This window comes from Equus przewalskii, chromosome 29, assembly GCF_037783145.1.
Source record: "Equus przewalskii isolate Varuska chromosome 29, EquPr2, whole genome shotgun sequence".
Lineage (NCBI taxonomy): Eukaryota > Metazoa > Chordata > Mammalia > Perissodactyla > Equidae > Equus > Equus przewalskii.
Window position 1 is genome coordinate 31,780,930 of NC_091859.1, and position 27,856 is coordinate 31,808,785.

The 27,856-nt window shown below is 48.7% G+C and overlaps 1 protein-coding gene across 2 annotated transcripts in view; it reads right to left on the reverse strand.

Annotated features, from left to right (window-relative positions):
- SYN3 (synapsin III) overlaps nucleotides 1–21,865 on the reverse strand; it is a 460,560-nt gene extending 438,695 nt beyond the window's left edge. Inside the window, exon 1 of one of the 2 annotated variants that reach the window (XM_070599819.1) lies at nucleotides 21,731–21,865. The gene's annotated coding sequence lies outside the window, so the exon portion shown is untranslated. Of the gene's footprint in view, nucleotides 1–15,867; nucleotides 16,323–21,730 lie in introns of those variants that run through there. The other variant, XM_070599820.1, reaches the window with a different exon arrangement.
- Between the last annotated feature and the right edge of the window lie 5,991 nt (nucleotides 21,866–27,856).

Here is a 27,856-nt window from a genome sequence, read left to right on the forward strand (position 1 = left end):
TGAGGCACAGGGAGATGAAGGTATTGCCCAAGGCCTTATTAAATAGTGGAGCTGGGATCCAAGCCATTTCATTCAATGGTTTCAGACCATTTCAGACCATTCAAACCAAGCAGTCTGGGTCCTGGGTCCCATTTTAACTACACTATCTTGCCTTCCCAAGATGCACACCGGATCAGAAGCAGCCAAGGACAAGCATCGAGGGTGCCCTGTAGTGACATCCAGGAACCTGCCCCGTCCTCTCCAGTTTTGTTATCAGCAGGGACCACAGGGGGAAATCAAATTGCACGTGAGTGGAGGGAGCAGAGTGGCATGGCATCAGGATTTCATCGTGCTTATTATAGCTCCCTCCTAGTCACTCCTGGGCCCAGAAGTCATCTCTGCAATGCTAATCTGCACCAGCTTCAGAGAGAGCCATGCTGCTGGCCTTTCATGTGACCTAGGGGGAAGCTGAGAACGCAGCTGCCAGTGCGACCAGCAAAGCATTTGAACCCCTGCTGCCCAGCAAAAGGCAGACAGTCTTTTCAGGGCAACTGTGGTCAGATTGATAGCACTTAATTTCCAGCCTGCAGGCTGGGTGACCTATGATGCTGACTGGGCAGAGGGAAGGAGTATGTAAGCAGGGAGTCCATGCAGGTACAGCCCACGTGGAGGGATGATAACAAGGTGATGAGGGTGGCGTTGGTGGCGTCGACTACCTTTTACTGAGCCTCTTCAAGGAGCCAAGGACTGCACGGATGGCCCATAGATGGTCCCCGACCTTCACAACAACCTTGCCCAGGAAGTGCTAACACTCCTATTTTACAGAGGAAGAAGCTAAAGTCCAGATGAGGAATAACTTACTCATGGTCCCTCAACTTGTAAATAATAATTACAGTTCCATCAGGCACGGGTCGAAGCACTTGATACATAGTAACTCATGCCATCCTTCCTCCACCCTCATGAGGTAGGTGTGCTGTTCCGACCTGCACTGTACAGATGTGAACACTGAGGCCCGAGGTCACACTGCTGATAAATGGCAGAGCTGCGATTCAAACCCAGGCAACCTGGTTCTGGTGGGCGTGGTCCCTCCATGGTATGAGGATGCAAACCCCAGTCTGTCTGGGGCCAGAGTGTACTGATTTTCCATCACATTGTGGGCCCTCTGGCCTCCATGAGCTGGAATCTGTCTTCTTGGGGGCCTTGCTGCTTAGTTCAGCTATACAGGGCTGCTTAGAGTTCCCTGGCCCCCATGCCCTGCCCCCACACCAGGGTTTCACATCTCTGCTCCCTCTGCCTGGCATGACCTCTTTGCTCTCCTACGTTCTTCAGCTGGTTCCTTCTGACTCAGCTCATCTCCTTCTCCTCTGGGGAGGCTTCCCTGACTCGTCTCACCAACCAATTAGGACTAAGAGAGCTCTCTGTGCCCCTGCAGAGCCTGGTGCATGGCCGTCACTGCGGCTTTGGGGAGGGACTAAGTCTAGCTGCGGACTCATTGAGTTGGAGATGGTGGTAGACAGAGCTGGGCACCCAGAATCAAGCAGAGCTGCCAGTATTGCCAAGGTCTGGGAAGCAGATGTGGCGTTCCTTCCTGCTGGGTCAGAAAATACAGGGAGCTGAATAAGTAACTTTCTTCCTAGAGACAAAGGAGACCTGTGGGAGGCTCCCTGAGGCCCAAAGGGTTCCTGAGGATGCAGAGGGAGGGCTGCAGTGAGGGGGACCACCAGCCACCGGGAACACCTGGATGAAGCCATTGACAGCTGAGAGAGTGAGAGAGACAGAGACAGGGAGACACAGAGACAGAGAGACAGAGAAAGAGGCAGAGAGTCAGAGACACAGAGAAAGAGAGAGAGACAGAGAGACACAGAGACAGAGAAGAGAGGCAGAGAAACACACAGAGAGAGACATGCAGAGACAGAGAGATAAAGAGGCAGAGACATAGAGAAAGACAGACAGAGAGACACAGAGAGAGAGAGAAACAAAGAGAAGATAGATACACAGAGACAGAGAGAGACAAAGACAGAGACCAAAAGAGAGGGACACACACAGAGACAAGATTCGAAAGAGACAGAAAGAGAGAAAGATAGACACAGGGAGAGAAAGACAGAGATAGAAAGAGACAGGGATACAGGGAGAGAGAGAGAGACAGAGAGACACAGAGAGAGACACACAGAAAGACAGAGACAGGGAGATGCAGAGAAAGAGAAACAGAGATGCAGAGACAGAGAGAGACATAGAGAGATAGAGACAGAGAGAAGAAGACAGGGAGATACAGAGAGAGACAGAGGGGGAGAGACAGAGAGGGAGAGACAGATACAGAGACAGAGAGAGATAGAGACAGAGAGAGCTAGGGACAGGGAGACAGGGAGACAGAGACACACAGAGAGAGATGGAGACAGAGACAGAGAGAGGCACACCACCGCTGCGCTGAGGCTGTGAGGACCGCAGCACTCAATCTTATCACCTTCAGTTGCCCACGGCCTCCCGCCGCAGCCTCGACAGGGCAGATGGCCAGCCTGGCAGGGCTGCTGGCGCCAGGTGCGCCCTAATGAGGAATTTAGCAAGTTCACTCTGGAGAGCACCGTGACACTATTAGCCATCTTCAATTTATCGTGTCCAGTACAGAGCTCCTGATTTCCTGCCATCTCCCCTGCCCCAAACCACCACTTTTCCATCCTCCCCCCTCAGTAAATACCCACCCAGTTGTTTAAACTAGATTTGTGGGAATAGCCCATGACCCCTCCCCCTCCAGCCTTCCACACCCAGGCCATCATCAACTGTGTCTCCAACACAGCCCCTCAACCCACCTACTTCTTTCAACTCCAGTCACCGCTAGGGTCCAAGCCACAGTCATCTCTCACCTGGACCAACGTGGAAGCTCTCTTCTGGCCTCCCCGCCTCCCCACCTGCTCCCTTGCCATGACTCCTCAACTCCAGTGGCCCCACTGGACTCTGGATGGCATTCAAGCTTCTTTCATGGCCTGTGGGCCAACATCATCTGGACCCCCTTCCCCCTGGCTCACTTTCTACAGCCAAACTGGCCTTCTTTCTATTTCTCAAAGAGCCCACCTCACTCCCCAGCACCTCTGCCCTCCACCCTCAGGCCTTTGCACATGCTGTTCCCCTGGTGGAATGTTCTTCCCTTCCCACTCCCCTTGCCACCTCCTTGTCACTCAGGTCCCACCTCCAATGCCACTTCCTCAAAGTTGTTCCCCGACTGCTCCATTTAGTGTTGACCTCAGTCCCTCCAACCCCACCAACTATATCTTCTTCCCTTATCCTGTGCATTTGTAGTGGGAATGGTTTCACTTCCCGCCAGACATCCCCATGACCTTGCCCACCTAGCCCTCTATTCCTGGCACCTCACATAGGACCCAGGTGCAGCACCGTGCACGCTGTTATTTGGTAATTACACTCAGTAATTGTCTGTTGAAGGGCTCCAGGACCCTAGGCAGGTGTGGGTTGTGCCCTGGCAGAAACACGGTTACCTAGTGGGGCTGGACCTGGGAGGAGGGTGCCTCTGGAATCACACACAACCGTGCGCATGGCACCCCTGCTCCCACGACCTTGCCTGATGGGGACACTGGCACAGACAAGGAATTGACTTGTCCCAGGTCACTCAGCAAAGTGGAGGCCAGGCCAAGCCCAGAACACAGCTCTCCTGAGTCTTTAGCCAGCGTTTTTTCTGACTCCAAAATTATTGCAATTAAAATACAAGATTCTCAGGGTCTCAGTGCCTCCCTGCTAGTCATTCACTTCACCCTCTGCAGACAGGGGGACCTTCTCTCCTAAATAACAAGATAACAATAACCTCCATGTGGCCGCCTGCTTACTCGAGGACGGAGCTGATTACAAGCACCATCTCATTAATCCTTGCACACCCCTGTGAGGCAAATACTACTCTTAACGTCATTTCAAAGATTAGGAAACTGAGGATCAGAGGGGTTCAGCAACTTGCAGAACCTCATGTGCCAGGTAAGTGGCAAATTGAATCTTGCTTCTAGATCAGCCTAGCTTATCTCCAGATGCAGCCTGTCAACCACTGTGATACCCTGGTTTGCTGGCCCACCCTCCTCCTGGCACCAAGCATCACTAGGTACCCCTTGAACACCTGGTGTCTACTAGGCGCACTCTGTGGCCGACTCTGTAGGGCCTGTCGCCTTGGAGAGCCTGAGACCGGGCACTGGCTCAGAAAGTTCCGGGAACACCCCCTCTTGTAGGCTAGGGACACTGGCAGGCTCACTGCTCACTAAAGGAGCAGGTGTGGGCAAGGCTAGCATGCACATGTTCATCAAAGGAGGGGGGCTACCACCCCCTACTTGTTGTGTGACCCTGACAATAATGATGATGATGATGATAGCATCTAGTATTTATATAACCCTTCCTATGTGCTAGGTACTGTCGGAAGCCCTCTTTGTATACTAAGCCAACTAGTCCTAATACAAATCCTTCATTATCATCCCCTCTACACACAGAGGAAACGGAGGCCCAGAAAGGGAGAGCAACTTGCCTAACCGCCAGGTGATTCAGTGTGGAGTCAGGATTCGGCCCAGAGGGCTTGGATCCTCGAGCCACACTGTCAGCATCCCCCTCGGCAGGCCATTCCATCACCCAACCACCCAAGGTCTTCTTCTCTCATTTGTAAGATGAGGGGTTCAATCCTGAAGAATTCAGATGCACATCTTTGATTCTCACTTTCAAGGGAAGGAACAAGACACAGTAAAGTGGTTTCTTCCCCTGCTTTCCTTTATCCTGATTTCTTTTTTTTTCTTTTAAAGATCGGCACCTGAGCTAACATCTGTTGCCAATCTTTTTTTCTTCTTCTTCTTCTTCTCCCCAAAGCCCCCCCAGTACACAGTTGTATATTCTAGTTGTAGGTCCTTCTGGTTGTGCTATGTGGGATGCCACCTCAGCATGGCCTGATGAGCGGTGCCATGTCTGCGCCCAGGATCCAAACCAGCGAAACCCTGGGCCACTGAAGTGGAGCATGTGAACTTAATCACTCGGCCACAGGGCCAGCCCCTATTCTGATTTCTAACAATACTCTTCAGACTATATTAATAACCACAACGTGGACTGAATTCTTGCTACTTGCCACACACTTGGGGAAGCGCTTCACCTGCACTCTCCCTCCCTTCTGTACTTCTAGCAATCCTATGCAGATGGTTCTAGCATCCTGATTTTAGAGCTGATGCATCTAAGGCTCAGAGAGGGTCAGTAACTTGCCCAAGGTAACACAGCAAGGAAGCAGCTACACTCCAGACAGGGTGGTCTGACTACAGAGTCTGGGCCCTTACCCACAAGTTTCCACATTTCTCCTCTCTCCTTCCTCCTCCCTCTTCAGGAGCAACTGAGCTGGAATGCAGGAAAGGTGTGCCCTGTGCGCAGTGCTAGCTGGGGGCTGAGAGGGAGTGATACTGAATTAACAAATGAATGAGCAGATGAAAAGAAGGAAAGAAGAGGGGGCAGAAAAAGAGAGCAGAAAATCAGGATGGAAGGAAGGAAAGAAGAAAAAGAATGGAGTGAATAAATAAAATAATAAAAGTGAATAACGAAAAGAAAAAAAAGGATAAAAACAGAAGATTCAGAAAATGAAAAAAGAAAAAAGGTATAGATTAGAATGCCCGAGTTGCCTGTGAGCCTTGAGAAGTGGCTGGCTTTAGCCAAGCAGCAGTAATGCCCCCTTAGGCCATTCACTATGATACCTAATGGTTGATGACAGGCGACAGAAGGAGGGAAGAGCCAGCAGGAAGCAGAGCTTTCATGTCCTGGCATCAGGCTTCCACCGAAAGATCCCCAGCCAGCCTCTTAACTCCTTCCAGGGTGCTGCCCACTCTTAAAGGCGGTCTTGTTCACAGCCGGGACGGAGATGGCTGCTGAGGCAGGCTCCTCCTCCAGCCCCTGCAAGAAACAGCCGTTCCTGCCGCCCTCAGTGGTCCAGCTGATGAAGAAGAGCCAGACTTGCCTTCATGGCTGCTGATGCTCTCTTTCACCACCACTGACTTTTTTAATCACAAAAAGCTTTTTCCACATCCTTTCCCAGAGGGTTTGGACCTGCCTGGGGGCAGAACTCTCCTCAGGATGCTAGGAGACAGAATGTGGCATGACACTGGGCCCATGGCTCCCCCGTCCCAGAGGCCACAGCCCCTCCGTTACTGGAGAAGCAGCAGGAGGGGAGGGAAGAATGGAGCGATCCCTCAGGCAGCCTGTCAGTCATCCCATTTTACAAGTGAGTCAAGGTAGGAATCCTGGCCAGGAATTAGGTTAGAACTCAGGCGTTCTCACCTTCCTGAATGGTTTGAACATTACTTGAGGTAGTGAAGGACCCCTGAGCTGCTGGAGGAAGCCCCAGGCCCATGCTGGGACTTGTCCTGCCTCTCCGCCCCAAGGCCCCAGGACTCTGTTCTGCAGAGCCTGCAGCAGTAGAGCAGAGAGCCCTGGCCAGGAAATCAGGCTTCAAGCCTCCCCAGTTCACCTCCCAGGGCCCCTTTCCCATAAAAGGTGATGCCCCGCCAGGGTCATCCTCATCACCATGGATGCGTACTGGCGCACAGTGAGCCATTCTCAGCGCGCCAGGCTTGGTGCTGAGCAGCGAGGGTCTCTTTCCAGCCTCCCGGCAATCCTGGGAGAAGGGCATCCCCAGCCCCATTTCAAGGACAGAGAAATCCATGTTCAGGACGTGAGAGGACCTATCCAAGCCAGTACCCATGGAGCCAGGATTCCAATTTAGGTCGGCCCCACCCCAGAGCCCGTGCTCCAAGCTGCTATCCCACAATGCCTCCAGGGAGGTGTTTTAGCCTCTACGTTTGTATATTTACTTACAATCGCGCTCCCTCACCTCTTCTAGCTCCTCATTCAAATACCCCTTTTTAAAATTGCAGTCCTTCTTCCAACACCCCTTCCCCGGTTCCCTGCTTCGGTTTTCTCTGTAATACCCGTTGCCATCCAACAATACACACCTAACTCTTGTAGTGTACCATATCTGTGCCCCGTCCTCCCCAACTTGAATGTGATCCCACGAGGACAGGGATTTTTCCATATCTTTTTTAGCGTCATCTCTCCAGCACCGACCAGAAAGGGCTGGCCCTTGGTAAGCATTTAAAAGACAGTTGTGAATCAAAGAAACTGAGTGAGTCCATCTCTTGTACTGGTGATGGCTTCTTAGATGCGCCTAGATTATAAACTTTCTGAGGAGGGGATCGTACCAAATTCGTCTTCACATAGCCCCATAACAGAGAAAAGAGGTTTATGCTGGGTGTGGCATGAATGAAGGGGATGCCTTGACACTCTGTTCCTCTCTCTCAACCTCTCGCTTAGATATGCATAATCTCTTCCATGGACCACTGAGAACCCCTCCTTCCTGGGCTCCCTACATCCAATTAGCTCTCCTCCCAATCCATTTCCACAGCAGAGACTGTCAGAGACATTTCTAACACACAATCCTGACGTCACCACCCAGCTCAAACATGGCAGTTGCTCCCCAAGTACGTCTGACTCTTCCATGTGGCACTGAGACCCTCTCTGACCTGGGCCAGCTTCATCTCCCACCTCATCTCGCACCACAGTGGTCTTGCACGTTATGTTCACTAACACTTGTCTGCTCACCTGCCCTGTGGCCTCATGCCTTTGCACATGCTGTTCCCGCTTACTGGAATGCCATCCTGTTTTATTCTCCTCTAAACCCCTCCCCACCCCATTGGATCAGTGACTCCGTTCATCTTTCAAAACTCAGCTCAGACATTCCTCGCTCAGGGAGCCTCCCCTGAACTCCCTCTCCCTCCACCAAGGAAACTTCAAACTCTCCCAGATCACGTCCACTCCTTCTGCACCGTCGTGAGGTTTTTTGCACAGCAAACCCAACAACCCAACTGCAGTGGACTGAATATTTGTGTTCTCCCGAAATCATATGTTAAGGCCTGATTCCCCGACGTGATGGTATTTGGAGACGGGGCCTTCGGGAGACAATGAGGTCATGAGGATGGAGCCCTCATGATGGGATTAGTGCCCTTATAAGAAGAGACCCCAGAGACAGCTTGCTTCCTCTCGTCCTGCTGTCTGCCACATGAGGACGGCCACCTACACAGCAGGAAGAAGGCCTCGCCAGAACCAACCAGGCTGGCACCCTGATCGTGGACTTCCCAGCCTCCAGAACTGTGAGAAATAAATGTCTGCTGTTTAAGCCCCAGGCCGGGGTCATGTGTTACAGCAGCCTGAACTTCCTGAGACACCAACACAGTTGAGAACCTCGAAATAAGGGGGCAAGGGCTCCAGATCCCCAGTTCACAGCATCCCTCTCTGAACTTTACAAAAAGGAGAAAACCTCTTTCGTCAGATCCTATTGGTTCTTCCTTAGGAAACAATATTTGGTCATTTGCCTTCTCTGACTTCAGCCAAACAAACGTGGTAAATCAGGAAGATTTGCTGGAGGAAAGTACTGGCTGCTTGAAGCAGGGGAAGTTAAGGAAAAGGACAAATTTGGAAGAACTCTGAAAACATAATAATCTAGAGCCATTTAGTTTAAGAGCAAACAGTCTCACACATAACAACTTTTAGGAGCATCATGATATTATAACACTTTATGTTGCTCTTTCAAATCTCACAAAAAATATATCATCATTATTAACCAGACAAGAAAAATAAAAATAGTAAGTTTTAACTCAAAGGCTAAAATCAAAAAAGAAAAATCTTTTGACATAAAATTTTATTATTGAAGTAGTCCCTACATGGAATAATTCTGAGAATAACACGCAACAGTGACTGGTCCATAGTAAACACTGTATGTGTGGTATTGCTGCTATCACTACTTCTCCTCCTTCTAAAACTCTGAAGATGCTCCTAGAAGGTTTATGCATTATAATAGTTCAAAGCATGGCCTGAAGTCAAAACTACCTGGATTAATATCCCAGCTCTTCTACTTCCTAGCACCGTGACCTTGGGCCAGTCACTCACCTTTCTGTGCCTCAGTTTGCTCATCAAAAAACAGGGCTAATGATTCTATCTCATCCTTAGGCTTGTTATGAGAATGAAATGAGTTAATCCATGTAAAGTGTCTTGAATTGTGCTTGGCATGCAGTGAATGTGCAGTAAATTAGTAGTTAAGCCACAGGAAGATGTAGCTCCGGCATCCTTGGAAAGGAGGCAGGATGATGTGCAAGAAGGAGAGGCAGAGTCTGTGAGCTTTGAGGATGCCTGACGTGGTCCCAAGTACAGGGCAGCCTTCTGCAAACCTCTGCACACAACACCCCCAGCCAGCTCGTACCCTATGGCAGCAGCTTTCCTCAAAGGCGTTTCATCACATGAAACCTTAAAAGCACAACAGCCACTCTGCACACCCAGCTCTCAGACTGCCTGGTACCTTTCACCATGGCAGGCCCCTTGTTAGTAACTAGGGAGCTGAGGAGTAGCTGCAATCACTTCAGACTCATTGAGCACAGGACGTCACGTGACCCCCACTCATCACTAACAGACATGCACTCTTTGGTCCATAACCATCCTCATCACCCAACCTATACTTCTCTAAGCTCCAGCCATTCTCTATCATTCTTCCAACCATCTGCTTTTCTCTCTGCCTGGCTGCCCTTTCCCCAGCTTTCTCCAAGTCACAATTCCTCCCAAATACTGACACCCCCACTTCCAACATCACCTCTTCTGTAAAGTTATCCCAGCTCCTCCAAGGGTTTCTCATAGTGTGCTCAACCACTCACCTATGCAGAATGATTTGTGGTGCTTGCTAACCATAGACCAGCTATTTTGGGGGTGAGAGCCCAGCCAGCTGCATTTTCAACAACCTCCCCAGCTGATTCTTATATATGCTAGAGTTTGAGAGCAGCCATCCAGACAGCTGGCCTTGCAAACCTTAAAGATGGCCATTTCTCCGTTATCTGTGCTCCCCCAATACTTTCCACACGAGCTCTGGGAGCACAGCCGGTCTTATTCCAGGTAACCGCTTACAGTAAATCTCCTCTCACTAGACTGAGCGTTACTGCAGGGCAGAGACCATGCCTGAATTAGATTTAAATTCTCAAGATTTAAATTCTCAGCCCCTGCAGCAGTGTTGCCATCCTTGATGCATCTTTTCCCTCAATTCCACATCCACCCATCACCACGCTCAGATGGTTCCACTTTCAAAAGACTTCTTGATTTTGACCTCTTCTCACCCCTTCCTCCCCAATAACCTTAGTCCAAACTACCATCATCTCTCCCCATGGACTACTGCAATAGTCCACTCACTGATCCTTCTGTGTCCACCCCTGTCCACTACAGCTTCCTTCCCACACAGCATTCAGAATGATTCGTTAAAAACAAGTTAAATATTTCCAAATCACATATTCAAGAAAGCCCTGGTATCCAGAAGACATAAAGAATACTCAAAACAAGAAACACAAAAGCAATTTTAAAAATGAGTAATAGACCTGGTCAGACACTTCATCAAAGAGGAGATATAAGGATGGAAAACACACATGTAAAAAGATATTCGACATCATTAACCATTAGGGAAATGCAAATTAAAACCATAGTGAGATACCACTATACTATTAGAATGGCTAAAATAAAAAATACTGAAAATGCCAAGTGCTGACAAGGATGCAAAGCAACTGGAACTTTCATACGTTGCTCCTGGAAATAGAAAATGGTACAGCCACACTGGAAAACAGTTTGGCAGTTTCTTATAAAGTTAAATGTAAATTTGCCATACGTCCCAGGCATCTGACTCCTGGGCATTTACCCTAGTAAAGCAAAAATGCATATTCACACAAAAACCTGAACATAAATGTTTATAGAGGCTCTATTCATAATTGCCAAAAGCTGAAATGACCCAAGAGTCCTTTGGGGGTGAATGAATAGACTAACTGTAGTCCTTCTATACAATGGAATACTAGACAGCAATAAAAATGAACAAGGTATTAATACACACTACATTGATGGATCTCAAAGGCATTGGGCTGAGAGAAAGAAGCCAGCCTCAAAGGTAACATACTGTACGATTCCATCCACACGACATTCTCATAAAGATAAAGCGGTAGTGACGGAGAGCAGAGCTGTAGTCGCCAAATGTCAGAAGTGGGGAGCCAGTGGCCAAAAAGGGAGAGGAGGTTTTTGGATGATGGAACCATTCTGCATCCTCATTGTGGTGTTGGTAGTTCCACGAATCTATACACATGTTAAAAGTCATAGAACTGAACACCAAAACAAATTTACCGTATGGCGATCTAAAAAGTAAAATGAGTTAAAAGAATAAGTCAAACCACGTAAATTCATTGCTCAAAACCTCCAGCTTGGAAGAGAGTCCAAACTTCACTCCACAGCCCAGGAGTCCCCACCAGACCTGGTTTCAGTACCTCTCTGGTCACATCTTCTCAAACTCTCCCTCGGTCCTCTCTACCTACCCTGAGGCTCACTCGCTGTTCCCTCTGTTTGGAATTCTCTTCCATAGCTATTTCTCAAACCCATTCCCAAACCTCATTCAAGCCTACGTTGCAATATCAGATCCTCAGAGCAACCTTCTTTAGCTGGCTTTGCTATAAAGGCATCTTCCTGTGCCCTTCCACTGCTTCATTTTTCGTCATGGCTCTCATCACTAACTGACCCCACACAATGTATCTGTCTTAAGGTTACTTTCTATTTCCCCACCAGAATATAGGATCCACCAGGAGAGGGATCCTGTCTGCTCTGTTCATGGATATGTCCCCTGCACCTCGGACACTGCCTGTCACAAGATGAACATTCAATGATGAAACTCCCAATGCTTCGAACTCGGAGCCATACTTTGCCACCCCTCAAAGCACCTATCCGGGTGGCCCCTGAGTAAAGCAGCCCCAGCCCAGATATTTGATTCAGCTCCTGGTGTTTTAAAAATGGATTAAGGGGACCGGCCCAGTGGCGCAGCAGTTAAGTTCACACGTTCCTCTCCGGCGGCCTAGGGTTTGCTGGGTCGGATCCCGGGTGCGGACATGGCACCGCCTGGCAAAAAAGCCATGCTGTGGTAGGCATCCCACATATAACGTAGAGGAAGATGAGCACGGATGTTAGCTCAGGGCCAGTCTTCCTCGGCAAAAAGGAGGAAGATTGGCAGCAGATGTTAGCTCAGGACTAATCTTCCTCAAAAAAAAATAAATAAATAAATAAAAATGGATTAAGTTCAACATCTCCCTTCTGAGCACAGCTTTCTGGTGCCTGGTTAAGTAAGTGGCCTGAGAACGAGCTAGGAGGGGGCAAGGCTGCAAGCATGCATTCTTAGAGCAACACCACGTGAGGTTTCCTGAGGGCTGGGAGAGAGCCACCTAGAATGCCACTAATGTGGGCAAAGAAGTTTGAGGTGAGATTGAAGAAAGAAAAACCCCCACCTCTCTGCAACACCTTTTAAGGAGAAGGAATAAATTAGCATTTATAGACACCTACTCTGTATGTTCCAGGCGCTCTCTAAAGATTCGCATTTAATCCTCCATCCGCCCCTCAAGGCGGGTTCTATTGATCCCATTTTCATAAGCGAAAAAACCAAACAGAGAGGTTAAGTAACATGCCCAGTGTCACACAAGGAGAGGTAATGCCTGGTGTTTTAACTCAGGTCTGTGCAGCTTCCAACCTCATTCACGTCCCACTTGGGCTTTCAGAAGCAACAGTCAGGGGCCCCAGGGTGAGCACTGTCCAGAGGAGTGGAACAGGACACGCCAACCTCAAACAGGACGTGCCCACCTGGACACAGGTGACTGGTTCTTATCTAAAATTTTTCACAGACCAGCCTAGACAAGTCGGCTAAAGCAAGCTGCTGATTCTATCTCATTTAATTTTCATTCCCATTAAAAAAAACAGTTACCATGGACGAACGTATTAGAGGCTGTTTATCCAAGCAGAACGGCATCAACCCCACAAGCAGGCAAGACTGCCTGAGAATTCTCTAGCCCCTCACTCCATGCCAGTTAGAAATTGTACAGTGACCTTAAAGACAGGACAGTAGGAAGACCCAGACAACTCATATAGAATTTCTCTTGCTAACTCTCTCTTTTAGTCTAAACCAGCATTTCTCACACTAGTTAGGATAGATGTTCAGGGTTGCATTCACAAAAACCATGTATAATGCAATTTTTTGGCAATTAAAATGTTTTCAAGAGTATTTTTGGCTATGAGTGATTTTTCACCCCCATACTACAGCTTTGGAATCTAAAGAAGGAGTGAGATGCAGCTTATGATCCCCCAGGCCTCCTCTCACTTCCTCCTGCTTGATAGATAACCAAGAAATCTTAGATCTCGAAGGGAAGTTAGAAGGTACCTTTGGCAGAGCAGCCAACCCTGAGGGTTACCACCCACTTCTGATGACAGGGGCATAGAAAGGGAAGTCTTACCCACTGGACAGCTCCCACCATCCGCACACCCTCCATCTATCTGCTATCTGCTCCCCTCCGACTTCTACCCAATGCTGCTGGCTTTGCTCTCCAGCCCTGCAGAATAATTATAATCCCTCTTTCTTAGAATAATCATTTGAATATTTGAAGCCTGACATTAGGATGATTCTTTCTTAACATTATAGTGATCAAGAAAAGAGTCAAGCATCTGAACTGTGCTTTTTAATAAATATTTGATGGTTTTTACTTCTGGGTGTACATCTCTGCACATCCAAAATATTGACACCCACCTCTCCTAGAAGGCAGCTCCACCGATTAATTAAGCTCCACATTTTGTGAGCTGTGCCCTAGAAACATGCAGCTTAGTTGGGAAGACAGAACAGAGACCACAGGTCATGTGGCAAGTGTTCTTACAGTGGTATAAATTAGGGGCCAGCCACGTGCAGAGAGAATGGTCAGAGTCTCAGCCCATCCACTGGGAAACACTGGTCACCTATGAGCTAGGCCCTCATGAGGCACGGCTTGCATCCTGAGACGCCTCAGGGAAACTGGCCAGGTCTCACACTCGGCTTGCTTACCACCCCCTTTCACGTCTCAGACACCTGCCACAATGCCAAGCACAGAGTAGGGGTTCAAAGAGTCTTACTCCAACCCTCTGGCACTTCAAAAAGGCCTGGAGGTAAGAATAGCTAAATTCAAATGATCTCAAAGTTCTCAAATGAAAGTTTAAAGAAAAACTCATCAACACAATTTCAAACACCTAGGACAACGAGGCTTGGTGTCCATCTCTTGCTGTCTATCGACTCACTGAGTGACATGGAACCAGTCACCTCACCTCTCTGGACCTCCATTTCCTCAGTTATAAACTGAGAGGCCTGGTCCAAAGGATTGTAAGGTCCCTTTTGGACCCAGAGTCCCCTGATTTTCTACTGTCCCAGACAGTAAACTGGGTAATCCACAATAATCTGGCTGAACTAGTCGATCCCAAAACCAGTGCGTGCTTTCTACTAGAAAGAAGAGCACGCCAGGAAGCAAAGGCAGACAAGGATTCCAGCTTCATCCCTTCCATTCTCCTGCCACGTTCTGCCACCCCAGTACCTTCGCCTGCACAGCTTTAAATACCAGTCTCAACAGGTACAAAGTGATGAACTTGGGTAAGTCACGGAAGCTCCTTCAGCCTTGAATTTCACATCTGTTGGGTGGGGTCCATTCCACCTATTCCCAGGGCTACTGGGAGGGTGACATGAATTAAAACATGTGTAAAGCTCGAGCACCCAGACGACACAGGCTGCATGTCCCTTTATTCAAACACGTTTCCATCCAACCCACTTAATTGACAGACTCAGATTCCAATGGCTTTCCACAACCCAAAGCACAGACAGACAGAGCCAGAGGGGCTCTAAATTCAGCTAGTCCAGCTCCCTCCTACCTCTGTGATTGACAAATGAGGGAACTGAGGCTCAGGGACACACAGTGACCCTCTCAGGGACCTACATGTTCTTCAGCAGCAAAGCCTGACCCAGAACACAGAGCGGCAGACGCCAAGGGTCATACAGACACAGAGAGAACCCTCTGCAAGCTCCACCTTCCCCAAAGAAACTGAGAACTCTCCGCTCATAACCAAATTCTGACACACAAAAATAACAGAACTTTTTATTCATGTATTTTTCGGAGGGTTGCAAGGGAGAAGTGGCATCATAGTCTGACTATGAAATGCAAGGTTTCCTTGAATTACCTCTGCGAGGAAGGCAGAGCTTCTGGCTAGCGGCCTCTCCCAGTTCCTCTGCGCCCCTCCCCCTCCCCACTCTGCTCTTTTTCAATTTACACCTTGAAGCAGACGTGCTTGCACTGGATCCTCTCTGGGCAAGGTGAGAAGTCTCGGGCTGGGGCAATAATCCATACTCCATTAAACACAAACGAGAAAATCATCATAACTGTGCTATCCATAATACAAAAAGAATTCCCCTCTCCCCCGACAAGAGCTCCAGTATGGGACAACCAGGAAAGTGCCCAGATTTATTAAGGCGCACCGATAACTCAAAGGTCAGGGACGCAAAAGTCCCCCCAGGTGACATGATCAAGATCTCTGAGATCATTCAGGTGTTTCTGGAGAAAGCTCACCCCAGAGTCTACCAAGGGCCACTTGGCTGAGCGAGAGCACTGCAGAGGGAGTCAGACATTATAAGGAGGGCCTGGGTTACAGCTGGCTCCAGGCAGACAGCCCTAACCATGCTCCCCTGCTGCCCAAGATTCCCAGAGTGAGGCATCTTGACAGAAAGCTACACGGAGAGCATGCTGGTTTATGGCTCCTGGTCAGCGCACTCCCAGTCAGTGTCTCCCAGAACTCGGAGGGCCCTAATTCAAGCCTTATATTGTGCACTGGAGCAAACAGACTCAGAGAGGGAGACCATCGTGCCCAAGCTCACACAGCATGCTGGGGCAGCCACACGATGGAGACTGCGGCTGACCTTCAGTCCAGAGCTGCTCCCTCCCACTGCCCCAGGGCTCCTCTCTGCCAAGCCCACTCCCTCTTCCAAAACCCTGGGCTCACCTCCCGGTTCTGAGGATCCCGCCAAGTTGAACAATGCTCAGAAGCAGGTGGCGGTTTAGCAATTCATCCGGTGGGACCTCTGCAGGCCAGAGCAGCTGGGGCTGTGCCTGTCCCCAGTGGCAAGGAGAGACTGCAGCGGGGAACTTTGCAAGGGCTCTCTCTTCCCCAAAGGACCCTCCTCTCCTCCTCCTCTTCCCCCTCCACCCTCCCCCTCTCCCTCTGCTCCTCCCCCTCCTCCTCCGTAGTACTACGGAGACATGTGCTCTGCTTAGGAGGTAAGGAGGAAGGGGCAGCTGCTTATTGGAAAGGGAAGGGCAACAATCTGCTGAGCCCTGCTGTACATTCACACCTAGCAGAAGAGGAATGAAAAAAAACAGCTCTATCTGCTGCCACAGAATTATTAACCCATGGGCGCCAGTCTGCTGCTCACACAGCTGAAGCAAGAGAAACAATACACTTAACCAATGGAGTGCCAGCCAAAGACATTACATCATCGGTCAGCTCCGTCATTGGCTAATAATTCCTAGAAGGCAACATTCTGCTTCTAGCTGCTTAACCCTTTCACGTCGTCACAGCCATGACTCAAGTATTTGGTCTCAACCAGGGGTGTCTGGACCTTGCTTTTATCAGGATCATCTGGGGTGTTTTCTAAACAGACAAATTGCTACGTTCCATCCCAAACCATCTAAGTCAGACTCTAGAAGGAGCATGGATATCTGTATTTTAAATAGTGTACAGAGTGCGGGGACCATTGGTCTATTCAGAAACTCTTCCTCTCCACAAGATAAATGAGATAACATTTTTCTGAGCATTTATTCCGTCCCCAAGACTTTACTACACATCTCTTTTATTTCCTACACTGAGCAGTGGACGTTGGTGGCTCCATTTCACAGGTATCAAAAGTAAAGTTCAGACAGAATAAGTCGCTTGATCAAGAGATGGAACCCGGCTTTGAAAGCCAGGCTGTTTGCACCCTACCTTGCTATTCCTTTGAAGCTCCCACTTGACAACAAGCCAAGCTATTTGTCTACTTATTGCCTCCAGGATCATAGAAAACAAAAAAGGCCCTCTTGATGAGCTGGAAAATGCCACTAACCTTGCAGAACTGGGGAAGGAAGAGAATGGTGAATTCCCACAGCAGGTATTCAGAGATCATGAACCCTCCAGAGAATCATTCTCTTTCTTAGGCTCAATCCTTCCGCTTCTGCTGCAAATCTCAGCTTAGCTGTCACTTTTCTCTAAGAAGCCTCCTCCCACCCTCAAACCTGCAATAGATGTCCCCGCGCCAGGCTCCTACGGCCCTTGTGTCAGTGGGCTGTAGCTGCTTATTTATTAGGTAAATTCCACAAGATCAGAGCCATTTCTACATTCTCCACAAACACATGCCCAGCACAGTGCCTGCCACATGTGAGAACTCAACCAGGACTGTGGAAATAAGAAACGGAAGGAGGGAGGGAGGGAGAGACGGAGGGAAAGGCTTTGCTGAAGTTCTAAATGGCATCACGCTGAGATGGGAAAAGCAAAGGGCTGGCAGCCAGGAGATCCACATGAACAAATTGTCTGACTTTGGCCAAGTGCATTGGTGGGGAGCCTTGGTTTCCTCAGTTGAAAATGAGGACAACAGCACCTTCCTCGTAGGTAGTCATGAGGATCAAATTAAAGAATGATCCAGGCTCCAGTGTGCTCTTCTACACTCTCTCCTTAGATCTCCTCCATTTTGTTGGCTGACATCTAAGTGCTGACAACTCCCATATTTCTATCTCCAGCCCAGACATCCCCCCTGGTCTCCATGAGGATGTCTAACGGGCATCTCCATGACAGCATTTGAATTTTCTCTCTAACCACAACCTGCTCCTCACCCAGTCTCCTCCACTCTGTGGTTGGCGCCCCCATCCACCCAATCTTTGTTTTTAGGTGAGGTGAAATTCATATAACATAAAATTAAGCATTTTAAAGTGTATAATTCAGCGGCATTTGGTACATTCATAATGTTGTGCAACCAACACCTCTATCCAGTTCCAAAACATTTTCATCACCCCCAGAGGACACCATTTACCCTTTAAACAGCCATACCGCATCTCCACCCACGCCCCCCCCCCCCCCCCCGGGCTAAGCCCCTGGCAAATACCAATCTTCTTCCTGTCTCTGTGGATTTACCTATTCTGGATAGTTCATATAAATTGAATCATACAATATGCGACCATTTGTGTCTGGCTTCTTTCATTTGGCACGTTCTCAAGACCCATCCGTGTAGTAACATGTATCAGCACTTCATTCCTCTTTAGGGCTGAGTGCTATTCCCCTGGAAGTATACACCACATTTTGTCGATCCATTCACCTGTCAATGGACATTTGGCACCCCTCCAGTCTTAAACCATAAGCCCAAGGGTCATCCTTGATCCTTTCCTTTCCCATATTCCTGACATATGATGTATCAGCAAGTCCTGTCCATTTATATCCCAAATATATCTCCAATCCTTCTACATTTCTCCAACACCATTGCTATCCTGTAGCCAAGACATAAACATCTCTCTCACCCAACTCCTAATTAGTGACAGGATCCCATTCTCCTCTCTTCTCCATTTTTCACCTGATAGTCGCATAAACTATCATCCATGCTCTTCAGCAATACTTACAAGCACTTTCCTTCATGGAGTTTGCCTCCTGGAGGCATGACACACAACAAACAAATACATACGATAACATCAAGTCATTACTAGGCTTAAAATCCTTCAGTGACTTTTCATTGCACTTTGAGTAAAATCCAAGCTCAGTATGGCCTTCCAAGGCCCCATCTACTTCTCCAAACTCACCTCAGGCTGCTCCCCAATCACGCCGGGCTCCATTCCTCCACCTTAGGGTCCTTGAACAAGCTGCTCTCTTTGCCTCTTGATCTTGGTATTGCTGGATTGTTCTTATCCCTCAGATCTCAGTGTAAACGTCACTCTTGGGAGTGACCTTCCCTGGCTACTCCGTTATGTAGATTCCACCCTTCATTCATTTTACTAATTCAAGAAATATGCTAACCACTGTGCTCGGCTCTTAGGACAAACCAACTTATGATCTCCCGGAGCCTTCAGTCTAGTGGAGAGCGCCAACAACATGGGAGTAAATAAAATGGATGAACGGACGCATGAAGGGGGATACAAGGGAGGGGTACACAGGATGGTCCAAAAGGCCATTCTGAGGAGGTTATATTGAGACTGAAGGATTGGAAGGAGTCAACTGGGAAAAAGGCTTATGACTCTCTACCGCATCCCGGCTATGCACTGCCATGTTCCATCCTTCAGTGCTTGCTTCTGAAGAATCAAAGCATTTAATGTCTCTCTCAGTCTCCCCTAACAGACTGAACTGTATCCCCAGCACGTAGGACGGCACCCACCATTCGGGAGGCACTCACTCACTGCACATTCTTGAATTAATAATTGATTAATTAATTAATCGAGCCACCAATGAAATCACTTCATAGAGTGTAACAAGTCATATAGTTGTGATTGTTCTTGCTGTCATTGTTATTATTTTACGGCCAAAGGACACCTGGTCTGTTGGGATTTGGAAAAGACTGGATTGACTGTAAAATGAGAATACAAGTACCCTGGATTATTACTGGATAACTAAGAGAGAATGCACGTCCATAAGAGGCACTCAGTAACAGGAAGTAGTAGTCATTGTGCCTGTTATTATTAAAAGGTGATGATAAATTAAAGGTTCTTTCCTCACAAAAGCTGACTTTCTCAATTCAATCTCCAAAATTCATTTTCAGACGTACTGAAGAAGTTTAAAGGCAAGAAAAACGAACACTTTTTAAATGCCTGCTCTGCACTGGGCACAGGGCAAAGCACTCTGTCAGTCTTCTCATTTACTTCCTAAGCTCATCCTCTGAGCTGGCTGCTGCGGGACAGCTCTCAGTGCCCCTCCAGGACCAAGGCACTCCTTCCTCCCCCAGGCCCAGCTGCCAGGCGTGTTGGCTGCTCCCCGCTCACGGCTGAGCTCCTCTTCAGGAGCTGTCCTGCTGGAGGGACACCCAAAGTTATGCCCCCTCCCTGGGGACAGCCTGCACCCACTGGCTGGTCCACACAGGGTTTCAAAGGCCCCCTGCCTCAGGGGATCAACCGAGGCCACTCTTGCGCTACATCAACATCAACTTCTCTCTCTGCCCAGTCCTGCCTCCCTCCCCCGCCTCGGAGAGCGAGACCATGCCCACGAAGCCTCCCACACACAAATCTCAGAGCGTCTGAGTCTTTTCCAGGGAACCCGACCTATGACAAGTAGGTATGATGACTTCCTTTTAAATCAGAAAAATGAGGTTCAGAAAGGTCGATACTGTCCCCAAGGCACACAGCTAAAGTGACTTTCTGGCCTGACTCCCCAGCAAGACTTTGCTCTTCATGCAGCCTCTAACATCTGAGGCAGCGTCTCTGTGAGACAGATTGGGGAGCCGAGGGAGAGGGGATGACCAGAAGATAAGAAAAGGGGGGCAGAGGTACCCTTCACAATCCTCTGGGGTGCATCCCTGATGACAAGGTTGAGGTCCAAACCTCCAGAAACAATATAAAAATGACCTGCAGGTTGCAGAAGCAAGCAATAGCGGGCAACAGCTCCCACCGGAATGAATCCATGCCCGGAAGCCAGGGAGCAGAGCTCCTGGGCAGACCCAGCTGCCTTAAGGGGCCAGAGTATTACAGCCACATCTGAAATGGTAACTACAGCTGCTTTCTACCGCTCCAGTCTCCATCTATTTTCCACAGAGCTGCCAGAGGGACTTGATCCCTGATGAGACTTCTTCCACTGCCCTCCTTCCTCCCAGGACAAAAATCTAAATAGCCTATAGCTGCATTTTCAGGCCTGTGCATGTTTTAGCCCCTGCCATGTTGACAGCTCATTTCCTACCCACAATAAGCCCCAGTCCTACTTGACAACGTGATGGAGGATTATCTGATGTTTTAAGTCAGGATCCTGGACTTTTTCAGTTTCTTTACCTTTGCACAAGAAAATCTATCGGGAATTCCTGCTATCCCAGCAAGGCTCCCCGACCCAGGACTCCCCAACACACACACTTCAGCCTGGCAAACCCTGCTGTCCTCTAGTCTCCACTCAGTGGCCACTTCCTCTCTGAAGCCTGCCTGGCTGGCTCTGGGTCCTCCTCTCTCCCGCGTGCCCCCTGTACTACAGTGCACTATAATTGTTCTTCCTACTGTCCTTCTTATCCCAGGAGCTCCTCCAAGGTCCTTCTTCGGGCCGCTAGTGCTTAAAACAGTGTCTGGCACACAACAGGAGCCCAATAAATGCTGGATAAATACTAGGGGCGCCGTATCAAGTGCTGGTCTCTAGGCTCCTAGCTTGGCCAGGGAGCTACTGTGAGATTTTTTCCTGCGCCCCAGGATGACTGGGCATAGGACACAGCATGACAAATCTGACCCCTAGGCCCCAGGGCCACAGGTCCTTAGGGGTCTGAAGAGCTAGGTTGGAGCAGAGGTCCGGTCCCTGCGGTCCCCGGGTCCCCGGGTCCCCGCAAGTTCCTCCCCCGTCCCCTGGCGCTGGGTGAAGATAATCTTAGGAGCCACTATCGTGAGCACCTCTGGCTCCCGGGCCCCTCAGGCATTTCTGGCACGCGGGTCGGTCTGTCCCAGGGCGGGCCCGGAGCCGGGCAGCGGCAGCCCGGGGGGGAAGAGCAGCGCGGCGGCTCCTCGCCTGCCTCCCGGCCCCGCCGCGCGCCCGCATCCCCCGGGCACCGAGCCGGAGGGAGCGCTCGGGGACGCAGCCGGGTGCGAGAACGCCCCAGCAGCCCTGGCTTGGGCGAGGGGGAGGACTCCCTGCTGCCGGAAAACCCACGAAGTCTACTTCGCTGCGGGACTCTGCTTACCGCGCGAGCCGCCAGGAGCCGGGAGCCCGCTGGGTGGCTTGGCCGCTGCGCCCGCCTGCGGAGCCGCTCCGGCTCCCGAGCTCAGCCTCCGCATCCACCGCGCGCCAGCGTCTCCCCTCGGCGGCCCGGCCTCCCCGCGCCGCGGCGCCCCATTGGCTGGGGCAGCCAGGCCCCGCCCCGACGGCCACGCCCCTGCCACCCCTCCCCGGGTCTCCCCACCACCCGCCTCCGCAGCTCGCCACCGGGGAAAAGTTGCTTCTGGGCTCTGAGCTCTCACTTGGCTCAGGCAGCCGAGTGAGGTGATAACGCGTCCCGAGAGCTTCTAGACGCCCCTCGGGGAGTGCGGAGAGTGCAGCGTCCTTGGAAGCCAGCTTTGAGAAGCCACCTGACCTCGCTGGACCTCAGGAGGCGCCTCGGAGAAACCGGGCAGCCACTATCCGCAAATGTCCCAGGCAGTGTGCTAGACACTTAGCACCAAAAGAGCAACAGGGTGAAGTCTATCGCCCTTATGGAGTTTGCATGGGGTGGGGGTGGGGCAGGCAGTATGCAAGTAAACAAAGAAAGAAAGAAAGTAATGTCGGATTGTTAGAAGCATTATGGGGGGCGAGGGGAAGGTGGCCATAAATAAGAAAGGGGGCCAGGGATGCTATAAATAGAATAGTCTCCAGAGGCATCTCGGGAAGGCGATATTTGAACAGAGAGTTGAAGGAAAAAGCAATTCCGGGGCTGGAGGAAGTGCCTCGTCGACAAGGGAACAGCAAATGCACCGTGGTTCTGAGTCTGGACCCGGAGCCTAAGATGGCTGAGTGTAGAGACCTGGGGAAAGGGCGCTATGGCCAGGGGTGGACCAGAGCTAAGTGGTGGAACTGTGTGGGCCAACGTGAAGAGCTTCAGTTTTGTTATAAGGACAAAGATAAGCCATTAAAGGGTTTTTTTTCTTTTTTTTGCGGGGGGGGGGGGCGGCTATGACAGTTTTAAATGACCACTCTGGCTGATGTGTGGAGAATGGATGTTGGAGGAGAAAGAAGGGAAGCAGGGAGACTAGCTAGGAAGTGTCTTAGTTGGCTTGGGCTCCCACAGCAAAATACCACAGGCTGGGTGACTTAAACAACAGAAATTTATTTTCTCACAGTTCTGGAGGCTAGAAGTCCAAGATCAAGGTGCCAGCATAGTCTTTTTCTGGTGAGAGCTCTCTTTCTGGCGTGGAGATATATGGCTGTCTTCTCCCTGTGTCCTCACGTGGTGAGGAGAGAAAGGGAGCTGGCTCTCTGGTGTCTCTTCATGTAAGGACTAACACCATCATGGGGCCCCTGCCCCCATAACCTCATCTAAGTCCAATTACCTCCCAAAGGCCCCATCTCTGGACACCATCCCATTGTGGGTGAGGGCTATAACATGTGAATCTGGGAGGGCATAATTCAGGCCATAGCACGAGGCTATTGCAGAAGTCTAGGCAAGAGATGATGATGACTTAGACCAAGGTGATGACAGCAGAGATGGGGAAGTGGACCCATTGAAGTATATTTTGAGAATATCAAAAGGCTTGATGATGGATTGGCTTTAGGAGATGAGGAAAACGGATAAATGAAGAATGACTCCTGGGTGTTTAGCTTGAGCCACCCTGGAGCAATAATGCTATTAGTAACATGGAGAAGGAAGAGTTTGGAGGCAAAGGGAAATTAAAGGCTCCAATTTAGACACAGACAGGAGTGCTGGACTCTCTTCAAATGGTTTTACGTATATTAACTAATAGTCTATATAATTCTCATAATAACTGTTCGATGGAAAAGTACTCTAATTATCTCCATTCTACAGATGAGGAAACAAGGTGCTGAAAGGTTATGCAACTTGCCCAAGGTGATGGCTGAGTACGCAAGTCTAGAGCACAGGTGATATATCCAGCAGCTAGAGATAAGCACTGGGGAGTACCCTGACCTGGGACTCTACGGGGCCACCTAGAGGGAGCCTGCAGCGTGAGAAGAGAGGAGAGCCAAGGGCTGAGCCATTGGAAGGGTCTCTTCCAGCACCTCCACTTACTGCATGACCCTTAGTAAGTGACCTCAGTCAATAAGGGGGACTGACTCAACATTAGTAACTAGAGGGAAGAAGGCTAGCTCAGGGCTTGCACACTGACGGGTACAGGCAGTAATGTAACAAGTGAAGTTGGTCGGGTGTGATAGAACAGGGAGGGGTGGGGACTGTGGCACCTTGAGGTGTCACACTTGCCTAAGGGGGCAATTGTTTCTCAGCAACACCTGATTTTTGCCATATGGGAATATGGACCCTGAGTTGCCAGATGCTCTGATTTTTATCAAAGGGCCAGAAACTCAGATTATGTTAAATCTCCAGATTTTTTAATGTTGGCAATTAATTAAAACTTTTTTTTAAAGGCTGTGTGGGCTAAGACTGTTGGGAAAACCAAAACCAAGCTTTGGACCTTTGGCTACTAATTTCCACCTCTGGATTAGACAAAAACTCAGATCCTTTCAAGAAACTCCCTCACAGTTTCTGTCCAGACATGGATGATGACAATAGTGGGACATAAAAGGATGCAGGAAATCTCAACTCAGGCACCCAGCATAGTCTTTGATGGCGTTGGCCGGCCTCTGCCTCAACCTGCCTGGCGTATCCTTTCTAAACTTCAGTTTCCCTATAAAATTCTATAAAATTCCTCCGAATTTTAACATTTGGAGTTATATCATCATAATGGTTTTTAAAAAAACTATTGGTTTTCAAATATGCACAGGAAAACTGCTTGGGGAAAAATGCAAAGAGTGTTCTTGTCTGGGTCTAAATTTAAAAGGCCTCACTAGTATTAGTTTTAAACAAAGAAGAAAAGAGGAAACAGGGAGTGAGATAGAGGTTTAGATGAGAAACCAGGCAAATGATGGCATGCAAAATTATTTTTTTATTGTACTATGAATAAGAAAAAAAAGGCAATTAGATGCAGGAGTGCTTAATGGTTTCTATTAAAAATTCGATGTATCATAGCCAGTTAATATATATCACCAACGGTTTTACAATAATGAGATTCTCCCATCATATATTGGAGGTCAGCTGCATTCTAGCGTTATTTATTCTTATGTGCTGGGCTTATGTAATGAAAAGAACCTGAAAACAGATAATTGCTCTCCATAGAGTGAGTCCCTTTTGTCCCCACTTGATATATCATTTAAAGCTGGAGAAACAGCTTGTGACTTTATAAATCACTGGATTTTGAGTAGGAGAGTGAATGTGGGGTTGGGAGCCAGGACACCTGACCTGCAGTCATTGAACAACCTCTCTGATTCTTCTTCATTCGTAAAATGAGAGCTGGACAAAAGGTGGCTTCCTAGAAGATATTTGTATTCATGCCTCCACATTCCTCTTGGGGGAATTTTTCATTATGTGGAGATCTGGCAATTCCCAGAGCCAGATCCTTCCATAATTCGCCATCTTCCAGTCCCCAAAAAGTCCTTGAGGCAGGCATGCCACCTAAGTTAGGCCAATTAGATATTCACTCCTGGGACTTTGTCTCTCCAGAAAGTGACAAGGATAGAGAGAGAGAGATTGGCCATGAGATTTATCAGTGTGATGGTGGCAGTAAGAGTGTCCTGAAGAGGCTGGACCAGTGGTTGCTGCTCAGCCATGAATCTTGTTGGCCAACCTCCAGAATTCCCTCAGTTTCTCAAGCCTGCTGCTTCATGCCATCCTTATCCTCCATTCAATTTTATTTTGTGAATCCCCCATCTCTGCTAAACTCCCTTCTTGTGTTAGCAGCCCAAATTGTTTCTCTTGCTTTTAACCGAGAATCCTGATGGATCTAGGAAGGAAAGAAGCACATTGCGTCATAGGACCCTTTCCCTCGGGAACAATTCATTGCAGGAATTTGCATACACGTGGATGCACACATGGCGACAGGCAGGCACATCCTCTCACCACTCAGTAGGAAATCCAACCACACAAGGATGTTTGTTTTTGATAAGAAGAACCCAGATCTGCTATTCTTAACTGATCTAAAAAAAAGTGAGCAAGTCCTTACGATAACACAAATATCTGTAGAAATAAGTCCTCTTGTGTGTAAATTTTGTAGTTTGTTAAGTCCTTTCACATATTTTCCCTCATTTCATAGGCACTCCTGTGAGGTAGGCAGATTAGATAGTATTCATGGTTTATAAATTATTTAAAAAATAACTATCATTTTTTGGACACTTTTTGTGTACTGGGCACTATGCTAAATGCTTTACATACCTACATACCAACCCTATTCAGGAGATATCATCCCCATTTTATAGGTGAAGAAACTGAGGCTTGCACAAGGTCATATAGGTAATGCATAGTTGAGGTAAGAATTCAAACTCAGTTCTGTCTGACGACAAAGGCCACACATGATTTTTTGTGTGAGTGTGTGAGGAAGATTGGTCCTGAGCTAACATCTGTGCCAACCCTCCTCCATCTTGTATATGGGGCGCCAGCACAGCATGGCTTGGTGAGGGCTGTGCAGGTCCATGCCCGGGATCTGAACCCGCAGCCCCCCAGCCACTGAAGCAGAGACCACGCGTGCTTTGAACACACACAATTTGATGTCATGTGAGAGCTGGTGAGTGACAGAGCTGTAACTGGAATCCAGTCCTGAGTCAGGAAAGTTTCCATTCCACTCAGCCACGGCTTGTTCAAACTTGCCCACAAGGGCAGTGTTGCTTACGGTTGTTCATCCATGGCGAGATTTTTTAAGATTATAGGAAAGATCTTGTAATATTTTCCCCTCTCTGCCTATCATGGTGCCTAAAATCCACACAATCAAAAATGAATTGTTATGTTTGAAGATTGGTGGGGGGAGGAAATGCAATTATGCCTCGAGGGGGAAAGTGCTGTCTTATCAGAGGGATGAAGTGAAGGGTACTACAGTCTATCCATACGGGGTTGATGCAGCAATCACTTCACTGTGCATATGTATATCAAATAATCGTTTTGTACACCTTAAATATATACAATTTTTGTTAAAAGAATTAATCAATTTTAAAAACATAAAAAATAAATTTGGCTTTCAAAAAATAAAAAAAGTAGGAGAACTTTTCAATTTCACCTATTTCCTCTTTGGATTAAATGAATTCTTTTAGGAAGATGTGGACGTAGGGCATAGAATAAAAGAAAGTCTGAGAATATTAATTTACTCCTCATCCTGAGACAATTCACTTTATCTCTGAACCCTGGTGAAATGAGGGGAGGGTTCAGAAAGTTCTGACGTCTCTGGTTCTTTTCTAGAATCCCTAGGTAAAGGCTCAGAGGTGACAGACCCTGGTCTGGAGCTGAGGCGGATTCTTAGCAGAAGATTTGGAGAGGTTTTATTCCCTCTTGTTTGTAGCACAGAGCTTTTTTGCTGACATTGCGAAAGATTGTCATGGCAACCAGGGAAATAAGTTTCCAAGTCCTTGGAGCCCCCCTTAAGGGGAGGCAGATGTCAGTGAGTGTTCCTTTGTGATTAAGGGCTCTTGAAGGTTTTAGCTGATCAGGTCATTTCAAGGTAATGTTCTGATACATCTGACTCCACAACTCACCAGGAAGCAGCTGCAGCGAGGCGAAGAGACCAGCTCCGCTGGGACAGGCAATGAAAACACCTAGGCAGCGGTCTTCACCAATGGCTGCACAGTAGGATCAGCTCTGGGGATTAAAATGCACCAATGCCTGGGCCCCTGGTGCCCCAACCAAATCAGTTGACAGGGCATGATGCCTGGGTATCAGTAGGTGTATATGTTGTCAGCCTCCTAGGTGACATCACTGTGTAGTCAAGGGATCCGCTGAGCAGGAGTTTGAGTTCCAGGTCCTCAGCTGCCTGTCTGGCTGTGTGGTCTCAAGTCAGTCTCTTCACTTCTACAAGATTTGGGTTCTTCGCCTTAAAACAGGTTTATGTAACTAGCTTTGTAGGACTGTTGTGAAGCTTAAACGTGAACATGCCTGGCAAAGACCGGGACCTCCAAATTAGCTGCATTTGAGTTAGAACCAGCGTGGGATTGGGAAATTCAAAGCCACTTTCTTTTGGATTAAAATCTCACTCTCCACTTCCATTTTGAGTTTCTCAGGTCTGTCAGCACAGGGACACAACAAAAGAGCTACCCCTTCCATGTCATCTTCCTTTCTTCCTAAACC